General features: G+C 41.9%; 1 pseudogene; it reads right to left on the minus strand.

The window, feature by feature from the left end:
- Window positions 1-5,223: 5,223 nt before the first annotated feature.
- Window positions 5,224-24,776, minus strand: part of LOC143410658 (voltage-gated potassium channel regulatory subunit KCNG3-like) — a 28,941-nt pseudogene continuing 9,388 nt past the window's right edge.

A 24,776-nucleotide genomic window follows, 5' to 3' on the forward strand; every position in this document is an offset into this window, starting at 1 on the left:
CCCCCACCCCAAGGTCATCAGCCTCTTCAGGAGTCACCTATACCTTAAGCACCTCTTCCTGTGTCCAGCACAGGGACTGGTGTGAGGTGGGTATGTGATAAATATTCAACTAATGAATCAGTGCATGTTGAATCAGTGGATGGTGAATCAGTGGATGGTGAATCAGTGGATGGTGAATCAGTGCATGTTGAATCAGTGGATAGTGAATCAGTGGATGGTCAATCAGTGGTTGGTGAATCAGTGGATGGTGAATCAGTGGATGGAGGGGTGGCTGAGTCTTGACTTTCCACCCCTTTCCTATGCTGCACCAAACTCACCTTCACGGTCCATCCAGGGTTTCACTGTTGAACAGTTATGTCACATTTAAAGGCTCTAAATGCTTTCACTCAGATAAGACCTGGCAGGACTGTAGGCAGAAGACTTCAGGATGCAACTTGAGTCATTTAAACACATGATCAATTTCTGCACAGCAATATGGTAAGGAAGTCTAGATGTCCCCCCGAAAAGTTAACCACAAAATTATCATATGAATAAACAATAAAAATTAGGAACTTTCCCCCTCCAAAAATTATTTTTCACAGATGTTCACTGAAAAAGGTGGAAATAATCCAAAAGTTCAAAAACAATCAAATGGATAAACAATTGTGGTATATCCATACAATGGAATATTACTCAACCATGAATATGAATGAAGTACTAATGCATCCTATGATTAGATAAACCTTGAAAACCTTATGCTACATGAAATAAACCACACACATGAGGTCAGATATGGCATGATTCTATTTCTGCAAAATATATAAGAGTTGGGAAATCCAGAGAAAAATAACTTAGATTAGAGGTTGCCAGGGCTGAACGCCACAGTTTTGGAACTGGATAGAGGCAGTGTTTGTATCACTCTGTGAATGTGGTAAAAGCCTATTTTAATTCTATATTATGTGAATTTCATCTTATTTTTTTAAGTCCTTAAGCAACAAAGCAATGATGCACCTGGTTCATTTCCTCCCTGCTTTCTGCTGGATGTGGCCTGGCTGACTGAAAGCTGGGTGGGACATGGTCCTGAGTGGCTATACCAGGTGCTAAGTGGCCATAAAGCCTGGTTCCAAGGAAGGAGCTGCCTCCAGGGGGCAGGTCTGAGCAGGACCCTAATATCAGAGAGGAAGAGGAGGGAGACAAGGAGAAAGTAGAGGAGAAAAAGAAAAGGAAGGGGTCCTGGAGGACCTCTGACTCCTGAGGACTCCCCACTAACCAACATGTTAATAGGAGTTAGGAAAAGAAAGCAGAAAATCAGTGTTGTCCTCCCAGGTGACAATCCATCCCACAGACTGACTGAGGTCCAGCTGTAGGCCTTTGGGTGGGTTCTGGAAGAAGGAGGCCACCTCCCTGGCCCTGCATGGGGAGCCCCACATTCCTAGGAACTGTCTGGGGTGAGCGAGGGCATCCCATTCTGGGCCTGGGCAGAATCTCCTCCTCCAAGTCCCCTCTGCCCTGGAAAGCTGTATTCTTCAGAGGAGTATAGAGACGTCTCCAGAAGTCTGCAAAATAGGAAGTGCCAACAGATCCCCCCTTCCCCAGGAGTAAGGGTGTTCTCGGCAACTTCTTTGTTGGATAACTGCAGCAGAAGGGATGCTATGAGGTGAGGTCACACAAGAGTGCACGGCTTCCCCCTGGTGTCCTCCCCTGAGACAGTCCTGGGAACACAGCCACCATGTTGTGAGGAAGCCCAGACCACACGCAGAGGCCACCCGCGAGCGTCTGACCCCACAGCCCCTGTCAGGGTCGACTCCCGGGCTGCAAGTGAACCAGCCACCAGAACCTCCCACTCCTACCCATGGGGCCACCCTAGAGGTGCCTCCCGAGACAGAGGCAACTCACATATCCCAGAGAAAAATTAACACATAAAATAATGAAAAATCACTGAATATGTTTAAGATAATTAATTTAAACATGAATCACATTTTTAAGTTGCTGACTTTGGGGACATGTGTCTATAACCTCATGACAGACAACTGGGTGGATGGGCAGTTCTCAAAGGGCCTCCCCCCTCTTCCAAGGAGAATGCTCCATCCTTTATAGGCTGAATCAGGTTCCTCCAACTGTCACCAAACCCTGTGATGAAGTCCTGACCCCAGTACCCCCGAATGCGACTGCGTTTGGATTTTTCAGAGGTGACTGAGGTAATGTGAGGTCATGGAGGACAACATGACAGGTTCTTCTATGTAGAGGAGATCTAAAAAGGAGACACAGCGAGGGAGAAGGTGGCTCTCTACAAGCCAAGGAGAGAGGCCTCCAAAGACGCCCACCCTGTCAGCTCTTGGCCCTGGGCTTGCAGCCCCCAGAACCAGGAGGACATAGATCCCCATTGCTCCAGCCACCCGGCCTGGGATGCTCTGTTACAGCAGCACTCGCAAACTCATACAGTCCCGGGAGGCAATTTCCTGGTGGAAGACAAAGTGTGAAGGATCGTGCCTTAGTGGGCCCTCAGGCTGTCACCCAGCCAGGGGTGAATCCTTCTGACCTCTTGGGGGTGACCCCACTGTGAGACCTAAGTGCAGCGGAACTCACCCTGAGGTGGTTCCCCAGAACTGGGCAGACATTGCCAGTCCCTCCCAGAGCACTCCATCAGCCCCACCTTGTTCTCTAGCTGGGCACCTTCTGGGTGGGCCAACAGGGAACAGCTTTCCCTGGGCTCAGCTCAGAAGGGCCTATCTAAGGCTATTTGAGTCATGCTTGGGGGGTCTTTAGCCTCCCTGGGGGTTACCTGTGCAGACACTGGCCCAGGAGGTCCCCAAGACTAACTCACCAGCCACACTGTTACCTGCAATGTGTTACATAGAGAAGTGTCCTAGTGTGACTGGACCCAAGGCCAGAGTGGGGCCAATAAGGAGAAAAATACTGATTATTATCCCAAAATAAATAGATAAATAAAACTGTCTCAGCCACATGACAGTCAGTCATCAGGCCAAGAGAGTTTAGCTAAACCCAGATCTGGGGTCTGAGGGACCTCAATCTACCCACTGTTGTCACCCAGGAGTTGACAGAAACAGCCAAGCCAGCTCTATGTCCACAGGGCCTGTTAGGTGGCCCTAGAGAAGGCCCAGGCTCTTCTGATAGTATCCTGGGGGACCTCATCAAGCCCTAGTGTCATAAGCACCCCCTGGAATCTGGAGGTTCAGAGGGGGTGCTGTGGGCCTCCTTTCAAACCCTCAGTGATGTAAGCTCATTCCTGCCACAGGGCCTTTGCACAGGCTGCTCCCCTGGCCTTCATGTTGAGACTTCTAGTGCTGCCTGCGTTCTTCACCCTCCAGCCACCTTTCCGATCGGGCTTCTCTCCTCCCCTACCCCTATGGTTCTTCTTCACTCCCTCAGGGTCACTTATTGAACCTCCCAATGTGACTTCCATGGTGTCTTCTTTGCTCACTGTAGGTCCTCCCACTCAACAGGGAGCCAGCAAGGTCCAAGATGGTACTCACACTATTCCCCAGGGCTCCAGTGCTACCCACAGACCTAGCATGTAGGTGCTCAATAAAACGAATGCTGGGTGAACTCGCTGATGGGCGGAGTCAGCGCTTGGGTCTCTGTGCTGTGGATAAAGGAGTGAGTGGCATTAAGGTGTGTAGAAAAGTCAGTCTCATGTCCGTCACATGAGCTGGCGCTGACCACGTGCCCAGCCCATGACCTGACCCAGAGGAACTTTCACAGTTACTTAGTGAGTTGTCCTGTTGCTTGTCCTGTGTAGACCGCAGAGTAGGCTCCGCACAACCGAGAAGAAATGCCAAGTGGACACAGCCCTGACACACCCACAGGGACACAGGGGACAACGATGGCCAGAGGTCTCCTGGGTGGTCTGAGGTAAGGAAAGCAAGGCTCAAAGAGAGTAATACACTGCCCCAAGGCCACACAGCACTCTGAGGCAGGCATGCACAGGACTTGGAGCTCTGGTCTTTGTCTTCCCATGGTGGCCATGTGTCCCCAAAAAGATTCCTTCCTTTGTGGCCCTTGCTACATGGCCATAAAGGGTTTGGGGTCTCCAGAAGGGTTGGAGAGGTCAGGCACACCCCTGTCCCTGACCCCAAACCTCGAGTCTTCCTCATGGTGATCTGCGGTGGCCGCTTGGTAGTACTGTGGAGTCACCACGGACTCGCAGCCTCCCCAGGGACCCCAGTCCAGTCCAGCTTGACCGAGAGGCCTCAGGGTGTGCTTTGTGCTGACCTTATTCCAGACGAGGAGGGGGAGACGTGGAGAGGGGCCTGAAGCCCTGCCTGAGCTGCTGGGCTGGTCTGGGAGGAAGGAAGCGGTTTACTGAGCACCTACTGCGCACCGCTGGGAACCGCCCCCACCACAGGGGGAGCTGAGGCCGAGGACATGCAAGGGGAGATCTACTCTGCCTCCCAGTTGGAGGCTGTCTCCTCTGCTTCAGCCAAAGGCCAGGGAGGTCACACAGAGGGCTGTGGTGAGGGGCATCGGCCAGCCCAGGGCCCCTGGTGGGTGGGCGGGACGGACCCCTTCAGGGCATGCGCCCAGCAGCCATTAACTCACCCAGCTCCATCAAGGTCAGAACCCTCATGTCCTGTCCCTTCCCCAAAGCCACCTCTGAAGACTGCTGCCCCAGGGACCGAGCCTTCCACCTGGGGGACCTCCTACCCCCAGTGTGGGTCACCCACCCCTCATTCCCACCTGGAGCAGGAGCAGTGTGGTCCCCCATCTGTGTCCCTGGAGACATATGAGAGGTGACAGGAAGGACCCTGTGGACAGAGACAGTCACCGAGACACAGCGGGCCATCTCAGTCCCACGTCCCCCACAAGCCCCAGACTCGGACACCAGTGAGGACCCACCTCACAGGGGTGAGGACACCACCTTGCCAGGACGTCCTGCTGCAAGGCACGATCCTGCCCAGAGGGTATAGGCCGGCTCCCTTTGCCCCACCCCTGGCCAGACCCCCAGGCCAGCAGGGACGGCTGGGCAGGTGGGTGTCCTGGGGCCCACCAGGAGGCTGGGTGCAGAGGGGTGTCCACCACTCCCCGAGCCCACACACACACACACACACATGGTCAGCCCACCAAGTATTGTTTGTATTTGTTATAGTCCTTCCCGACCTCAGCTATGCAGGTGTGCATACAGGTGTGATCGTGAACTCACACAGATGTGCAGCTAATATCTGGCCCTGGTGGCCCCACCAGCACCTTCAACAGCATCTGTGCCTTCCATGAGGGGTGCTTATGTTAGCTTTGGTCCTCACATGGAACAGAGCCTTCCCTAATCTGGGCCTCCAGAGCCAAACATCTCTGGGTTTCCATCCCAGCCTTGCCCATTCTACGCAGAGCACCTTTGGGCAGCTGACTAGTTCTGAGTTCCGACTTCACCGCCTTCCCCCTGGGCTTGCTGGAAGGTGGCACAAAGCAAGTGGAAATGAACATGTCCCCCAACTAGGACGCAAGAAAAGCAGGTCGCAGATTTTCACTGCTCTCTCTCAGAACATGGCATGGAGCAGGACTGAGGGCCAATCAGTTTCTGTGAGGTCTCTCTGAGGAAGGCAGACACCAGGCTGTCCCCAGGCCTGAGCAGGGGGCGTCAGGGGAGGGGACTTACTTTGCTACGTGCTCCCTTGGGCCCCACACAGTGACAGGCACGCTCCAGGCCTCAGTTCAGCCCATCTTCACAGTAGTTCCAAGCGCCATTACTAATCCACTTTATCAATGAGAAAACGGAGGCTGAGGAAGGAGGACTCACACCCTGAGTCTGTTCTTATTCTGGAGCCTGCCACATGGAGTCAGCCATAGAAGAGGGGGATGTCAGGCAAAGAGGCAGCAGAGGGCCGTGGACAAGCGGACTCCTGCCACGGGAGCAGACAGTGCCAGAAACCCCACAGCAATTTTCTAACCCTGGGAAAATGGCCTAGAGGTTGGGCTGGCATGCTCTGTGTGGAGGGTGTGGGAGGGGAGCTGACAAGGCCTCCTCCCTGCCCCATCCCAAGACACCCTGAATGGGTCACAGAATTTCAGCAAAAGTGAGGCAGAGGAGGCCTTAGATATCTCCCTCTCCCAGCCACTCACTGAAATCTCCTCGTGGTTGGACACATACTCCCCACCCCAAGAGGAGGCCCTATGTTAACAGATTCTGACTTCAGCAATTTCGGGTAAGGTTTGGGCATTAGGAATTTCACCAGCTCTTGAGGGAAGTCGAATGCTCACACTCAACTGCTCCTACTTTGCTTTCCACACCACACACGACAGTTTAAGGTTGCAGAAGCAGAGGCCCACAGAGAAGAGGCTCAGCTGAGGAGTCACCCTTCAACTCAGGTTTATGAATCTGTTTAGGGCTCAGTCCCATGGAAAGGACTTCCTCAGAGTACCAACGAGGGAGGTGAGAGGGTCCTCAGAGCTACAAAATAGTTTGAAGACAGAATTCTGATTGGGCAGGAATTAAGAGCATCCCATACTGTGCTAAAGACCCCTCACCCCAGTTTCAACCTTTGAACCTAGAGCCTCTCCTGCATCTGGGGGCTGGGAAGAGCCTGGACAAGGAATCAAGAGTCTGGATTTAGGTCTCACAGCAGCTACTAGCTCTTTTTGAATCTTGGACGAGTCCTTTTTCCACTCTGGGCCCCACTGTTACTCATTGACAAAATGGAAGGAGACTTAAATATCCCTCAAACAAGGATTGTTTTTCGAGCTCCAGCACACTCCAGTTCTAGAAAAGATAACATTTAAATAACCTGCAATACGGGTGGTGCACACCTGTCATCCCAGTGGCTCAGGAGGCTGGGGGCAGGAGGATTGCCTGTTCAAAGCCAGCCTCAGCAACTTAGTGAGACCCAAAGCAACTTAGTGAGACCATATCTCAAAAGAAAAAAATAAAAAGGGCTGGGCATATGGCCCAGTGCTTTAGTGCCCCTGGGTTCAATCCCTGGTAGGAAAAAAAAAACAGACGGTGATTGTGATTTTTTTGGGGGGGAGGGGGGTTACCAGGGAATGAACCCAAAGGCACTTAACCACTAAGCCACAACCTCAGCCCCCTTTTTTTTTCTCAGCCACACCCCATGCTTTTATATTTTATTTAGACATAGGGTCTCATTGAGTTGCTTAGGGCCTCACTAAGAAGAATTGTGATCTCAACTCTGCATTCAACATGTCTGAGCTGCAGCTTTCTGTTCTGTAGAATGGGGATCATTGCTACACAATCTTGGCTCCCTTCCTTGTTCTTGTAGAGCTATACTATCCCTCCCCTAAACTCAACTGTGTGGGGACATGGAGTGGAGGGGCTTCAGTGGACTCTACTCAGAATCTTGGGTGTCTCTGATTCCCATTCCAACTGTTGCTCCCTGCCACTGAGCCCAAGACCAGGGTCAGATGCAGGGGAGGCTTTGAGGCAAATGGGTCCACCCAGGTTGGAGGGAAAGCTGCAAGCAGGCTCTGTGTCTCCACTGAAGGCCATCTGTGGGAGGGTGGGCCTGCAGCTGGCTCTGTCCCTGATTCAGTGCTACCTCAGAATTGCTTTCACAAGCCGGGCACAGTGGTGCATGCTGCCTGTAATCCCAGTGGTTTAGGAGGCTGAGGCAGGAGGATCGTGAGCTCCAAACCAGCCTTAGCAATAGCAAGGTGCTAAGCAACTCAGTGAGACCTGTCTCTAAATAAAATACACAATAGGGCTGGGGATGGGGACTCAGCAGCCCAGTGTTTCTGGGTTCAATTCCTGGTACCAAAAAAATCCTTTCATAGCCCCTACTGTTATGTGAAAAGTAGAAGTTAAGTCAGCAAGCTGGCTTGGGGGCAGCAACAGAGAGACAGCAGGGCCTGAAACTTGGAGGACTAGAGCTCTTGCCCAACTCTGGTGAGGAAGACGGTGAAGCCAGCTTTAGGTGTGTGAGGAACAGGCCCTGGGAGATAGAAACCATAGAGAGGGCTTCTCTTTCTCTCCTTGGGTCTCAACAGCACTTAGAATGTCTGCCACCCTTTACCATTGACCTTCTGTGAGCCAGGTGATTTGTCCCTGTGGTTGGGTTGAATGTCTCCAACACCCCTGAGAACAAGGAGGGAGTCTTATTAGTCTCATGTTACACATATTGCAGAAGAAGCTGCTGGAACTCAGAGAGGGAAGAGAGTTGCCCAAACTCGCACAGCCAGTGCCGCACCATCTAGAGTGCAATCAGAAAAGGCAGCTATTTCTTTCTTTCTTTCTTTTTTTTTTTTTTGGTACCAGTGATTACACCAGGGACACTTAATCACTGAGCCACATCCCAGCCCTTTTTATTTAAAGACAGGGTTTCACTAAGTTGCTGAGGCTGACTTTTAACTCACAATCCTCCTGCCTCAGCCTCCCAAACTGCTGGGGTTGCAGGCATGCACCACCATGCCTGGCCCGGGCGGATGACTTCTGAGCATCTATGTTTTCAACCCAACCCAAAGGCCTCCAATAATAGCAATAGCATTGACACAGTATTTTCTACATGCAAGACACTGTCCTAAGTGTTTCCTGTGAGTATATTTTCTCATTTAATCTGAACCTCAGTACTATGAGGTGGCTACTATCATGAGGTACAAATGAATAATCTGAACGTCAGAGTACTCAAGTCACTTGCTCCTTAAGGCATACTCAAATTAGCTAATACACAAGGCAGGCCTCAGGGCCACACTTATCCTCAGCACAGTGCATAACAGGCATTTCTATAGAAAGGTTAGAAGGAAGGATGCAATCTCACAGGCACAAACATCCCCTGGGTGCCCTCCACTCGACACAGCTCAACTGAGGCTTGTGCTCTCCCTCACATGGCCCTTCAAGATTGTGTATCCTTGGACAAGCCCATCACTTGAGCCACCCTTCTCCAAGCCTTGGTTTGCCCCTACACAATGGAATAATTGGACCCACTGATCTGTAAGGACATGTTCCCAGCTCTGCTATATTAGCCTCAGTCAAGGCCCCCTCTGTGCCTCTGGTCAGAGGCTAGGGCCTCAGGACACCTCTCTTTCCTAACCCTATCAATCTGTCCTTTCCCATGACTTCAGTCACTAGAGATTTAGGTTTAGTCTGCACAGAGGCAGAGGAATTCCAGTCTGGCCAGGTCTAGCCCAGGAAGCTCTTTCCCATGACAAGGGAGCAGGCACCAGGGCCAACCAAAGTCCAGCCCTCCACTGAACTACTTGAGCCCTCAGTTCATCTGGTGGCCTGTGTGTGGGGTCTGGAAAGCCACATGCCAGTCTCCCAGCCTCAACACTTAGAGCCCTCCTCCTGGGGTCTTTTCTTCCACTGCCCAGCAATCTATTCCTAAGTTTGTTTTCAGCTTTAATTTTTTAAAAAGACTTTGGTGCTGGGAATTGAACTCAGGGCCTTGCACATGCTTGGGAGTGTTTCTCCACTGAGCCACACCCTCAGCCCTCTTATTTTTTTATTTTGAGACAGTGTCTTACTAAGTTGCTGAAGTTTGCCTCAAACTTGTAATCCTCCTGCCTCAGCCTCCCAGGTTGCTGGATTACAGGCATGTGTCCTTGTGCTGGGCATTCCACTTTGATTCTTTGCTTGCCTCGAGTCTGGGGCCAGTCACTATTCTGATCATGTTGCTCTTCTCTTTTCTGAGCTGTTAACAATAGCAGCAGTCACTAATGAACAAAAATGAACTCCCTGCTATGAAGGAAACATTCTGGCTACAGCACACAAAGAACATACTTTTCAATTGAAGAATAGCAATCGAGCACCCTGGAGACTAGCTGTAATCACATCTTAGCTGTTTACTTCTGGACAAGTTCCTCAGCCTCTCTGAACCTCCACTTCCTCATCTCAACAATGAAAAAGACATGATTGTTATCTCTCTGAGATGCTGGAAGGAGTCAGTGCTATGGCAGATGCTGATCTCAGAGCGTGGTGCCTGGTACATGGTACGAGGTCAATAAATGAGTCTTACTTTTTTTTTCATTATTTTATATCATTTATTAATGCAGTATACATTAGATCCCAAGCCTGCAGTTTCTCAAAACACCATGTTTAGATCTTTCAGAACCTTCTGCAGTTTTAGGTTTGTCTATAGAGTTACCCTTAAGTGAAAGAACAACACATTCTATAATTATTGAAAATGTAGTATAGAGTGAAATGATTTAAATATTATTTAGGCACATATTGATTATGAAAATAGAATCTCTCAATACAATACTTATCTGTCTTGGTAAAAACAATAAAGCAAAGAAAATAATTCATTTCTAAAATTGCTTTTCTTTACCTGCAAAGGTCTGACTCCTCCCACTGTGCATATTCCTTTACTGTTAAGAAAAGCTGTGCATATGTAGATATAGAAGAGTAAGCTATGGAAACACTGAAATATGTCCTTCTCCCAAAGGAGACAGAAGTGGTTTTTAATGAGTCATTGACTAAAATTGATGAGTAAGCAGGATTCAGAACCCATTTGGACACAGCTTATATCCCTGCTCTAGGGTAGATATAAGGACACTGGGGTATTGGGAGGGAAGTAAAGGTCCTGACTCTGCTATGGCAGAAAGAAAAGGACTCAGGAAAATTGGGTTACAATTTGAAAACCAAAGATACACAACAGCAAATATAAGTAAAAGAACCACAGGTGCTGACTGATTAATATCTTAGGCCATCCAAATGCCTTTATTTTCATTTATTAGTTTCTTTTGATGGTTTAATAAATAGCCAGTTTAAATATCCTCATTTCCCACTGTAAGATTTTTAGCTGCAATTATATTATATTGCCTTCTAAAAAGTTATTTTGTCCTTTTAATTTTATACTCTTAATTGCAGCAGTTTTGGATTTGATACCTATTTTTAAGCTGGCCCAATTTAAACCATTTGACATTTTATTTAAGTGGCTATTAAAGATGAACCTTGGATTTTTGGTTTTGAAGTATCATCCTATGCTTATATATTGATTGTATCTGAGAAAATTAGATTAGTAGTATTAATAGACAGAACCTCCTGGTCTGATGTTGAGTGGAACTTGCCTAGAATGAACTTCTGAGGAATGCTCATTCAAAAGTTGTAACTGTAGGCATATTCATCCTTCAACTGGAGAGTTCCAATAAATCTTCACTATAATAAAGATGTACAACGATATCTTTTCTCTCTGCTTCAATAGGAACAACAGGCTATTTCTCTAATTTAGCTATTGTTTTGTTCTAAAAGTAAACATTATAAAAATAAACCTGAAAAGAGAGCCTTAGGGAGTATGACCTCACCATATTCATACAGTGTGACAGGTACATAAAGAGGGCAGGCATTGCTAAAGCTATTCATAAACCTGAACAACCTTTCCAAACTTTTCATAAAGTCTAACAATTTAAATATCCATACTGCATCTAGGTATTCAATAAATATAGTTGCATATGTTGTGCTTTTCATAAATTAAATTTCTCAAATGCATCTTAATCCAAGATGGATTTCCACATCATGCCTATTTAAAAGCAAATAAAATAGATACTATATTCCTGGTCATAAAACCAGGAGATTTCTTGGAAAGCTCGGAATGGAACCACCATTTTACCCAGCTATTCCCCTTCTTGGACTACTCCCTAAAGACCTTAAAAGAGCGTACTATAGGGACACTGCTACAACAATGTTCATAGCAGCACAATTCACAATAGGTAGACTGTGGAACCAACCTAGATGCCCTCCAATAGATGAATGGATAAAAAATAATGTGGCATTTATACAAAATGGAGTATTTCTCTGCACTAAAAAATGACAAAATTATGGAATTTGCAGAAAAATGGATGGCACTAGAGCAGATTATGCTAAGTGAAACTAGCCAATCCCTAAAAAACAAATGCCAAATGTCATCTTTGATATAAGGAGAACAACTAAGAACAGAATAGAGAGGAAGAGCAAGAGAAGAAGATCACCACTAAACAGGGATGAGAGAGAGGAGGGAAAGAGAGAGAGAAGGGAAATTGCATGGTAAAGAAAGGAGACCCTCATTGTTATACAAAACTACATATAAGAAGAAGTGAGGGGAAAGGGGAAAAAACAAGAGAGAGAAATGAATTACAGTAGATGGGGTAGGGAGAGAAGATGGAAGGGGAAGGGAGGGGGGATAGTAGAAGATAGGAAAGGCAGCAGAATACAACATACACTAGTATGGCAGTAGGTAAAAAAGTGGATGTGTAACCGATGTGAATCTGCAATATGTATATAGGGTAAAAATGGGAGTTCATAATCCGCTTGAATCAAATGTTTGAAATATGATATGTCAAGAACTTTGTAATGTTTTGAACAACTAATAATAAATAAATAAATAAATAAATAAAGATAGAAAAATTATCAACAGAGTATCAACAATTATACTTCAGCAATATATTAAAAATCATATATTACATGCAGTGAAACCATATAAACTTTTTAACAATATTGATTTTTTTAAAAATAAAGCATATTTATTTTGAAGAGGGGTGGGAGGGAAAGGGAGGAGGAAGGATATTCGCAAGGATGGTGGAATGTGATGGTCATCATTATACTAAGTACATATATGAAGACTTGAATTGGGTGTCAACATATCTTATATATAAACAGAGATGAAAAATCGTGGTATATATGTGTATTAAGAATTGAAATGCAAAAAAAGACAATGTATAATGGCATAAATTGGTTTGAATATACTTTATATACAGAGATATAAAAAATTGCTCTCTATGTGTAATAAGAATTGTAATGCATTACTCTGTTGTCATGTATTTAAAAAACTAATAAAATAAAAAAAGATATTTATTTGAAAAAAAATAATTATATATCACATCCAAGTGGGGTCTATTCTTTTCTAAAAATATTTTTAGTTGCAGATGGACACAATATCTTTATTTATTTTTTTGTGGTTCTGAGGATCAAATCCAGTGCCTCACACATGCTAGGCAAGCACTCTACCACTAAGCCACAACCCCAGACCCAAGAGTGGCCTATTCTAGGACTTCAAGGCTAGCTTAATGATCAGAAATAAGTGAGTGTAACCCTCCATATTAACAGACCAACAAAGAAAAATCCCACAAATTCATCAATTGATGCATAAAAATTATTCAACAAAATGCAATGCCCTTTTATAATAACAACACTAACAAAAAAAGAATAAAAAAAACTAGGAGGTGGGTGAACTTCTTCAGTTTTAGAAAGACAATCTACAAATTCCTACTGCTGATATTATACTTCTACTTACTGGTGAAAGACTTGATTCTTTTCAACTTAGATTGGGAAACAAAACAATGATGTCTGGTGTCATTGCTTTTCTTTGAAATAATCTTGGAAGATTTAAAGTAATAAAGAAAGCAAATCAAGGGACAGAAAAGAAAGGGCACATGGATTGGACACTGGATAGTAAACAGTTCACCCCCCTCCCCTTTTTTGATACTGGGGATTGAATCTGGGGCACTTAACCATGGAGCTACATCCCCAGACCTTTTTATTTTTTATTTTGAGACAGGGTCTCTCCAACTTGCCAAGGCTGGCCTCAAACTTGCCATCCTCCTGCATCAGCCTCCCAGTCACTGGGGTTATAGGCATGCACCACCTCATTCGGCTGTAAATTGGTTCTTGTTTATGGAAGATATAATTGTTTACATAGAAAATCTGAAGGGCTTTACAAAAACTCTCCTAGAATGATGGAAAAAATAAGTTCAGCAAAGTCACAGGATACAAGACAAACATAAAAATCAATTATATTCCTATATGCTACCAATGAATGTGTAAACATAAAAATTAAAAATGTGATGCCATTTCTAATATCTCTAACAATAACAAAAATTAGGTTTCAGTCAGTTGTCACCACACTTGTAATCTCAGTGGCTCAGGAGGCTGAGGCAGGAGAATCTTGTGTTCAATGCCAGCCTCAGCAACTTAAGGAGGCCCTAAGCAACTTAGTGAGACCCTGACTTTAAATAAAAATTAAAAGGGCTGGCGATGTGACTCAGTGGTCAAGTGCCTCTGGGTTCAATCCCTGCTACCCCCCTCAAAAAATTAGGTTTCAATATAACAAAACACATCCAGAACTTGTATGCTGAAAATCACAAAATAGTAATGAAATCAAAGAAGATTGAAATAAATGGAGAGGCACATGCAGGTGTTTATGGGTTGCAAGGCCCTACATAATAAACATGTCAATTCTCTCAAATTGATATACACTTTTAATACTATTATTACCAAAATTCCAACAAGCTTCTTTATAGATATAGACAAGATTATTCCAGAATTAATATTAAAGGCAAGGGAATTAAAATAGCTAAGGCAATTTTGAAAAAGAAAAACACAGTGAGAGGAATCATTCTACTTGATTTTAAGTTTTATTACAGAGCTACTGTAATTAAATCTGTAGTACTGACAGAGAGAGTGATGGATAGGTCAGTGGAACAGAATATAGAACTCAGAAACAGATCCATATAAATATGCCCTACTCATTTTTTTTGGGGGGGGGGTACAGGGGATTGAACCTAGGGACACTTAACCACCGAGCTACATCCTAGCACTTTTAAATTTTGAGACATGTTCTTGCTAAGTTGCTTAGGGCTTTGATAAATTGCTGAGGCTGGCCTCTAACTTGCGATCCTCCTACCTCAGCCTCACAAGCCACTGGGATTTCAGGCATGTGCCACTACACCTGGCTACCCAACACATTTTTGACAAAAATGCAGAAGTAACTCAATGGAGGAAAGAGACTTCAACAAATGAGGCTGAGGCAATTGGACATTTATCAGGAAAAAAAATCTTGGCCAAGACCTTAGAAAGAAATTAGCTGAAAACAAATCACAGAATTAAACATAAAACATAAACTGAACACAGCTGGAATTTAAAGGCCCAGCTCCTGGGGAGGTTGAGGCAGGAAGATCACAAGTTCAAGGCCAACCTGGGCAATTTAGTGAGACTATTATCTCAAAATAAAAAAGATAAAAAATAAAAAGCTCTGTGGATGTAGCTTAGTGGTGGAGAGCTGCTGAATTCATTCCTCAGTACTAAAAAAAAAAATACATGACAGCTTTTATCAAAAGCATTGTCCATGAAAGTAAAGAAATGGATAAATTGAACTTTATCAAAATTTCAAACTCTGCAATTGAAAATGGATGAAAAGACAAACTACAGACTGAGAAAAATATATTTACACACAATGTATTGACATAGGACTCATATCTAGAATATATAAAGAATTCTTAGAACTCAAAAGTAAAACAAGATAAAACAAAACCAACAAGCCAATTAGAAAATGGGCAAAAGACACGAAGAGACATTTCACCAAAGAGGATATACAGATGGCAAGTAAGCACATGAAAAGTTAGTCAACATCATTAATGCAGATTATTGCAAATTCAAACCACAATGAGATATCACTACATAGCCATCCAATAGCTAAAATTTAAAAAGAAAATGGTGACAATACCAAATGCAGAAAAACTAGAACAATCATACATTGCTTGCTGTTGGAGATATAAAATGGTACACTCTGCAAAAAATTGTTGTGGAAGTTTCTTATAAAATTTAACATGCAACTACCATATGACCCAGCAAGTGTACTCTTAGGTGTTTATACAAATTTGCTTATTTACTTACTTACTTATTTATCAGTACCAGGGAATAAACCCAGGGGCACTTTACCACTGAGTCACATCCCCAGTACTATTTTTTTTCTTTGAGACAGGGCCTCATTAAGTTGCTTAAGACCTCACCAAGTTGCTGAGGCTGGCCTCAAACTTGCAATCCTCCTGCCTCAACCTCCTGAGTTGCTGGGATTACAGGTGTGTACCACCATGCCAAGCTGTACCAAAGATTTTAAAACAAACCTTCACACAACAATTTGTGTATGAATGTTCATAGCAGCTTTCATTATTGTAACCCCAAACTGGAAACAGTCCATATGTCCTTCCAAGAGTGACTGATTAAATAAACAATGGCATAACCACATCACAAAATATTACCCAGCAATTAGAAGGAACTTATGTGACTGCTTCCACAAATATCCAGAGAATTCTGTTGAGTGAAGAAGCAATCACACGTTGGTTACATGCAGTTACGATGCCATCATGTAATATTCTTGACATGACAAACTTTTGGAACTGGAAAACAGATTAGATTTAACCAGGGTTAAAAAGGACATAGGACCCGGCAGGAAGTATGTGTGGCTATGAAAGCCATCTGAAAGGGTCCTAGTGGTGATAGAACTGTTTTGTAACTTGACTATATCAATGTCAATATCCTGGTTGTGACATATTTTTGCCAGATGTTATCCTTGGGAGGAACTGAGAAAAGGGTACATAGGATCTCTCTGTATTATTTCTTGCAATCACCTGCGTTAGAATTCACAAGTACAACAAAATAAAGTGAAATTTAAAACATCAGCAAATAGCATCCAGCAATATATACAAAGAATAACTCCTCATGACCAAGTGAGCTATAATCCAGGAATTCAAGGGTACTGAAATGATAAAAAAATCAATCATTATAATTCATATAATAGGAAAAAAGGAGAAAATCATGATAGGTGTATAAAAAGTATTTTAAAAAATTCAATGTTTATTTATGGAAAAAGTCTTAGCACACTAGGAATAGAAGAAAGTTTCTTACCACTTAGCCACATCCTCAGCACTTTTAATTAATTAAATTAATTTATTTACTTATTTTACTTTGAGACAGGATTACAAAAGAAGAGGCTGGATGTCGCTAAGTCTTGCTAAGTTGATTAGGGCCTCACTATGTTGCTGAGGCTGGCTTTGAACTTGCTGTCCTTCTTCCTCTACCTCCCAAGCCACTGGGATTGCAGGTGTGTGCCACCACACCCAGCAATTACCTTGTTTTTATCTTTAGAGTGTATATATGTGAAAATATCACACTCTATCTCACAAGTGTGCACAATTATCACATCAATAAAAATGAAATAAAATTTATTTCAAAAAAGCCATTATGTCACTTCAAGAAACAGAAAGAAAGGTAGAAAGAAGAAAAAGATTGAAGAAACTATGGAGGAAAGAAGAATGGGAAAAAAGGAAGGAAGATTATACAGATTAACAAAATCCATTTAATAATTCCTAAGCAAATCACAATGTATGATTTTTAGTACACAGGAAAATGGTCTCTCTGTCTCTAAATGTCCCTTCCCATCTTCCCTATAGTGTCTGAGGGGCTATCATTATGTTAAAATCTTGATTTACCCGAGTCTTTAAAGTTATTTAAACTTTAGAAGTCTTTAGCTGAAATGGTTTGGACCTCTCACAAGTTAGGGTCTCACATCCATATGCCCTTCCACAGGTATTCACACAGTTACCAGCCTGGACAGGTGCTGACTGGGCTGCAGAGCCAGGGCAAGTATAGCAGGTGGGACTGCTTTCCTGGAGAAGCTTATGTTCCAGCATCCTTTACTCCTACCTAAGACCAATTGACTTGATGCATCATAAAAAAAAAAAACAACACTCATCTCTGAGGAAATGAGACGACAAAGGGCTTTCTATGACCCCTGTCCTATTTTGACTCAGGCTGGTTCTGTGGAAAGAATGTAAACCATGCAGAAAGACTGTGTTGGGGTAAGTTCTTTTACACCAAGTCTTTCTAAGACTGTGTTATGGTCTTACCACTTTTCACATTTATTGTACAACTGTGTCATTTCTGGGTACATTTCAGAGAGAAAATTCTTAAGTGAGATTCAGCTAAATCCATAAAAATGTACTGTAGTGTGATCAAGTGATTATTTTATCAGTTAATAATTATAGCTTCTAACATAAAAGTTGCTTTACACTTCACATGTGAGGCTTGTTAGAAGTCAAATAAATTCCTGAATGTGAGCAAATTCCATTGTATTTCTGTCCTGAGCTTTTTCGTAAGCATTTCTACAGTGGCTTTTAAGAGGTGACTTTAAGGGAAAACTTTGACTTCTATCTTTTATTTTTATTTATTTATTTTTAACTTTTATATTGGTATGTTAGAATTACATAGAATAGTAGGCTTCATTGTTCACATATTTATAAATGCACATAATTTGGTCAGTTTTATTTCTCAGCATATCCCCTTTTATCTACTCTTCCCTCCCCTTGATCCCCTTGCTCTATTTTACTGAAATCCCTATTTTCATGGTTATTTGGTATTTCAGTACTTGAAGTACTATAGAAACAATGGAAGAAATAACTCAGCCTTGAAGAAGCTTTCTAGTTTATAATATTGCGTGTGATATGTTCTGAACCTGGCATAAGAATGGTAGATGTTCCAGTGCAAGGTTGGCATTTTTAATTCATTGTCCACTGCTCAGAGGTTCACTTCAGCCAAATAATATCCTCTGTCTTCAGTTGCATCGACTTTTTTTGTCATTGAACTTGCCTCAGACCCTGTGTGCCTTTGGTCACAGGCCTTGAGGGGTCTCTATACAGATTACTGGTTTCTAAGATGGATATATTGGAGGAACCTGGAAACCAGAGGAACACCCACAGGGTCCTGTTATCATGACAGAAGAGTAGAAGAACTGAGGATGGTGAGATTGCTCAGAGGTGCTGCCCCCAAATTTCCTGCCCTGGTCAGTGCCCTGATTCTGAGGAAAAGCTATAGATGCTCAGATATTAAGTTCCTCAGAGGAGGGGGAATATACATCTCTATCTATCTATCTATCTATCTATCTATCTATCTATCTATCTATATCTATCTATCTATATCTATATCTATATCTATATCTATATCTATATCTATATCTATATATCTATATATCTATATATCTATATCTATCTATATCTATCTATCTATCTATATATATATATATATATATATATATATATATATATATTCTTTCTTTCTCATTTCTTTTTTTTATTGGTTGTTCAAAACCTTACAAAGCTCTTGACATATCATGTTTCATACATTAGCATACATTAGCTTCAAGTGAGTTATGAACTCCCATTTTTACCCCAAATACAAATTGCAGAATCACATCAGTTACACATCCACATTTTTACATAATGCCATACTAGTCACTATTGTATTCTGCTACCTTCCCTATCCTTTACTATCCTCCCTCCCCTCCCCTCCCATCTTCTCTCTTTATCCCATCTACTGTAATTCATTTCTCTCCTTGTTTATTTTCCCATTCCCCTCACAACCTCTTATATGTAATTTAGTATAACAATGAGGGTCTCCCTCCATTACCATGCAATTCCCCTTTTTTCTCCCTTTCCTTCCCATCTCATGTCTCTGTTTAATGTTAATCTTCTCTTCCTGCTCTTCCTCCCTGCTCTATTCTTAGTTGCTCTCATGACATCAAAGAAGACATTTGGTATTTGCTTTTTAGGAATGGGCTAGCTTCACTAATCATAATCTGCTCTAGTGCCATCCATTTCCCTGCGAATTCCATGATTTTGTCATTTTTTAGTGCTGCGTAATAATCCATGGTGTATAGATGCCACATTTTTTTTAATCCATTCATCCATTGAAGGGCATCTGGGTTGGTTCCACAGTCTAGGGATTGTGAATTGTGCTGCTGTGAACATCGATGTGGCAGTATACCTGTAGTACGCTCTTTTAAGGTCTTCAGGGAATAGTCCGAGAAGGGTAATAGCTGGGTCAAATGGTGGTTCCATTTCCAGCTTTCCCAGGAATCTCCATACTGCTTTCCAAATTGGCCAAACCAATTTGCAGTCCCACCAGCAATGTACAAGAGTACCCTTTTCCCCACATCCTCGCCAGCACTTGTTGTTGTTTGACTTCATAATGAAGAGGCAGCTATAGATGCTCAGATATTAAGTTCCTCAGAGCTTTTGGCCATGTTTGAAGTCTGGATAAACTTAGGGAAACAGTATTGATTTTTTGTAGGGGGAATATACATCTCTATCTATCTATCTATCTATCTATCTATCTATCTATATCTATATCTATATCTATCTATTTATCTATATCTATCTATCTATATATCTATATCTATATCTATCTATCTATATATATATATATTTATTTGCCCCTGCCCTACCTTGCAGTTTAGGGGATATAGCAGCTGGATCTTCAGTTTTTTCCACAACCCAGAGGTAGCAGAGAATGATTTGCAACTCTGACTGAGCAATTGGTCCCTGAAGCACCAAACTTAAGAGCTTAAAGACCCAGAAATGGCTCAGAACAGGAGAAACCATTGGAAGTAATATGTACAATTCATGAAAAATAATCTTATAGAAAGTACAGATGCTTAGTCAGGAGACCACTGACTGAGTAACATGATAGAAAAGCTCAAATCCCTAGGAAAAGATGGAGTAGACTCCCAGGGAAATTCAAGCAGGGTGGAAGCACATACAGGCATGCAAAGGAGGCAAGAGAGACAAACAGGTAGGGAAGCTATTGCATAAGAATTCTCAGAAGGCCCAAGCCTTCAAGCAGGATGGCTAGTGAGGGCTCCTCATGAACAGAACTAGTGTGGTGGCTGTTTACTTTAATGCTAAATTTTCAACAAAGAAACAATAAAACTTGGTCTACTCAAAAGAACAAAATAAACCTGAAATCATAGGTTTTGAACCTTCTAGAAAAAGTTGTTTTTATTTTCTTTTTTGCTGTACTAAGGATAGGACACAGGTCCTCATTCATGCTAGGCCAGGATTCTAACACAGTATTCTAACATGCCCACTCCTTTTAGAATTTATTTTGAGTCAGATGTCATCACTAAGTTGGCCAGTATAGACTTGAACTTGCAATTCTCCTGAATCATTCTCACGTAAACAGTGGCTTAAAGAGTCCATTTTCATTTTACCTGCCCTACAAAAAATGCTAAAGAGAGTTCTTCAAGTTGAAAGAAAAGGATGCTAAAAAGTAACTCAAAGCCATATAAGAGTATCAAGTTCTCTAGTAAATATAAGTACATGGTGCATTTTCCCTAAAGCAAAGAGGTTCAATGATACATTATGTCCCTGAATGTCCCCTCTCTGTTCCCAAAATACCTCACCAAGTTAAGAGAATAATGAAAGTAAGAGAGAACTGGAAAGTCTGGATGCATACTATCTCAAAGGACACTGGCTTTCTCTTTGGCAAACTGGAAACTGCAGCACACCAGTGCTATCTGTAGAAAGCTACTTTCTTGCATATACATCAGGCCAGTTGCTCCTCAGGATGTAGTCAGTCTAAGCCTGCTAATGCTGATGACATCACTGCTTCTGCAGCTTAACATAAAATAAACAAACAAACAAACAAACAAAAAACGTTTTCTGAGTGGGGACAGACATGGATCACAGAGCTTTGTGGAAAGGATATATATCACTTCTCCAGCCACCCACCAGTGAAAAAAACACTTAGAGAAGAGCCATTAGCTAGTTAAGTACTAGCAGAAGCACTGTCAGCCTGTCAGCAATGAACTCTTCTTGGAGCAGTCACTGATCTCTCACAAGCTTTCTCCAGCAAACCACATATCTCCCATACTGGACTCAGTCACTTTCTTTGGTCTGTCTATAAAGACCCCAGTACCCTGGAACACTTAGGCTATAGATAAACTGGACATGATTAAATTTAAGACCAGTTATTACTAAAATTTTGGTTTGTAGCTACAATTCATTTTTCTATAAGATTTGAAAGCCAAAGACATAAAATATTTATAAATATATGTTGCTGGGTAAAAAATACGTAACACCAGTAATAAAAAATGAAGGAGTCAGTCCTAAAGAGTATTGTATGTGATGATATTAAGCTGGTATCAATTTAAAGTAGATTGTTTTACCTTTCGGATGTTACATATAAAATCTATGATAATTACAAAAAATTACAGAATTTACAAAAAAAAAATATAAGGGTCTAAAAATCTCTGTACAGCAAAACCTCAATTAAACATGAAGAAAGCCACTAAACAAAATAAATGTAAAATGAAGAAACCAAAATTCCAAGTGGCAACTGAGGCACTGAGCAATTCAATGAGACCCCATCTATAAATAAAATATAAAATAAGACTCAGGATGTGCCTCAGTGGTTGAGTGTCCATGAGTTCAATCCCTGGTACCCCCCACCAAAAAAAAATGCCAATTGTAAGGCCATCAGTAGAAGTCACTACTTTAAATAAAATAGGATTAAATTATCCAATCCAAAGGTGCACGATATAGTAATGGTTTAAAAAACAAACAGGATTGAACTAAATGGCCTACAAGGAACTCACTTAAGACTCAAGGATACAAGTACAGGTTGAATGTAAAAGGATAGAAAAAGATAATTTATGAAATTTGGAGGAGAGTCAGGCATGGTTATTAGTAACAGCACACAGAAACAGTCTATGCCAAAAATTGTTTCAAGAGGGAAATAACATAATAACATAATCTATTGACCAAAATTATGTAAAAATCATAATAAATATATATGAAGCAAATATCAAACCACTTCAAAATAAATAGAAAAACAGAAATTGAAAATATGAACAGAACAAAAATTTAACATAAATTACACATACCCAAAAGAATGGTCAGAGACTTCAGTAGCACACTTTCAATAGTGGACAGAATATAATAAGATCAAAATGAATTAAAAGACTTAGCCAATATGATCAACCAGTTAGACATAACAAGATATAGAAAACACTCAGCCTAAAAATAAGCGTATACATTTTTTTCAAATGCACATGCAGCATATTCCAGGACCATAAATCATAAGATAATAATTAATGAATTTTGAAAAACTCAAAGTATCTGTATCATACAAAGTATCTTTTTTATCACAATTCAAAGAAAACAAAGGAGTGAAAGAAAACTGGAAAATGTTCAAATATGTGGAAATCAAACAATATACCTTAAAATAAACAACCAATGAGTCAAGGAAGAAATTGCAAAAGAAATATAATGAGATTGATGAAAATAAGAAGATACCATGCGAAAATTTTATACCAAAAGTGCCTGGAAAAAGAACAAATTAAACTAAGAGCTGACAAAATTAAATTAAAATAAAGTGAAGAGATAAAATGTAATTCCCCCTCTCTCTCTAACATGAAAGATATTATGCTGAGTGAAATTTGCCAATCATTCCATGACATATACCATATGATTCTGCTTCTATGTGGTATAAAGAGCAGCCAAATTCATGGAGACAGAAAGAATGATGGTACTCTCAGGAGCTCAGAAAAAAAAGGTCAGTATTGAATGGCCATACATTTTCCCTTTGGGAAAACAAGTAGTTCTGAAGATAGATAATGATGATGATGACACAGCAATGAGACTGTATTTAATGCCAATGAACTATTCACTTAAAATTGGTTTTAAATTGTCAATTATGTGTATTTGACCACCATGAAAAATTAAACAAACAAAAGAATATCTGAAGATTGCCAATGAAGCCAACAGTGATTAGCCAACAGTTTAGAACTTCTGGCATATAAACTTCCTGTGGTGATGGGACCCCATCCACCTGGTCACACAAGTACAGACTTCCTGTGCACTCTGGGATTCTGCCATCTGTCCTCATCCTCATTTGCAGGCCATGAAGACACTTGCCATTGCACTTCATATGGAGCCATCCAGTGGCAGGACACAAGGCCTCATCCTACTTAACCACCAGGCAATGTGAACAAGAATTTCTCTACCAATAAAAACTTCACACAGTAAGAGTCCCACTATTTACTCAAAATATTGCCATTACTAATACCTTTCCATCTTAAACTAATGAATACTAAAAGACAAAAAGCACTGGGTACAGTGACACACCCCTCTAATCCCAGTGACTCAGGAGGCTGAGGCAGGAGTATTACAAGTTCAAAGCCAGCCTCAGTAACCTAGTGAGGCCCTGTCTCAAAATAAAATATAAAAAGGGATAAAGATGTAACATAGTGGTAAAATTACCCTGGTACCAAAAAACACAACAACAAAACAAACAAATAAACAAAACCCAGAAAGCTTCACACCCAGGATTCCATTGAGAAGAAAGCGAAGGATCCACAGCCTCCTAGACTATGATTTGAATGTTTACACCAACCAATTACAGTCAGTTGGTTTTGATTGAAAGTACCTCCAACTGAAATCAGGCAATTAAGAGAACACTGAGAGCAGAGTTTTCCCAGGTAAATGCCCTTTAGACTGGATTCCTTGGGAAAAAAATGGAGCTGCCAAATAGGTGAAACAGGTATGAAGACTACAAAGTCAGCCTCTGGCATGCAGAATAAAATGATGTTAATAAGGAAAATAGTACCTGAATAAATAAATAACTTGGAATAATACAGCTAAAATCAGGAGAAAGAAAACAAAGCAGAAAACAAAAACAAAGCAAGCTCAACTGCAAATTAAGCTTACATGAGAAAATAAATTTGAAATGGAATTTGAGAATGATATAATAAATTATAAATAGATAAGGATCAGTCTAGACATATTCTTTGACCACCATCTGGGAGGACAAGTGAAATAAGGCTGCAGCAATCAGGTGGAATCCCTCCTCTTCTGGTGGGTTATACCGCTGCAACTTCTCGCCTGTATCCTGAATTTATCATTTCTCCCTTTGCTTTGTTGGTTCTTGGCCTGCATCACAAAGAAAGCATTTTGCCCAACCCTGAATGCCTCCTTGATGCTGCCTTATGAACTTGGGGAACCATGCCTGTTCTCTGTCTCACCCTTGCTAGGAAGACAGAATCCATATAGGCACCACACAGTTTGGGATCTTTGCTTTCTTGTGAAAATTTGAGAAAAGGTGACAGTCATCTATAAACAGGAGTACAGCAAAATGACATAACTCAGCATCCTCACATGAGCAATGCCCAGGACTCCTCTGGCCACTGTCCTCATGCTTGTGTACTATTGAAATGATTAAAACAAAGCCTGGTACACACTATATTAAATGACACTATTCTTCATCTTGATACAAACTTGGGCTTCCTTTCTTGATCTAATGCCACATATCC

The sequence above is a fragment of the Callospermophilus lateralis genome, chromosome 11, assembly GCF_048772815.1.
Source record: "Callospermophilus lateralis isolate mCalLat2 chromosome 11, mCalLat2.hap1, whole genome shotgun sequence".
Classification (NCBI taxonomy): Eukaryota; Metazoa; Chordata; class Mammalia; order Rodentia; family Sciuridae; genus Callospermophilus; species Callospermophilus lateralis.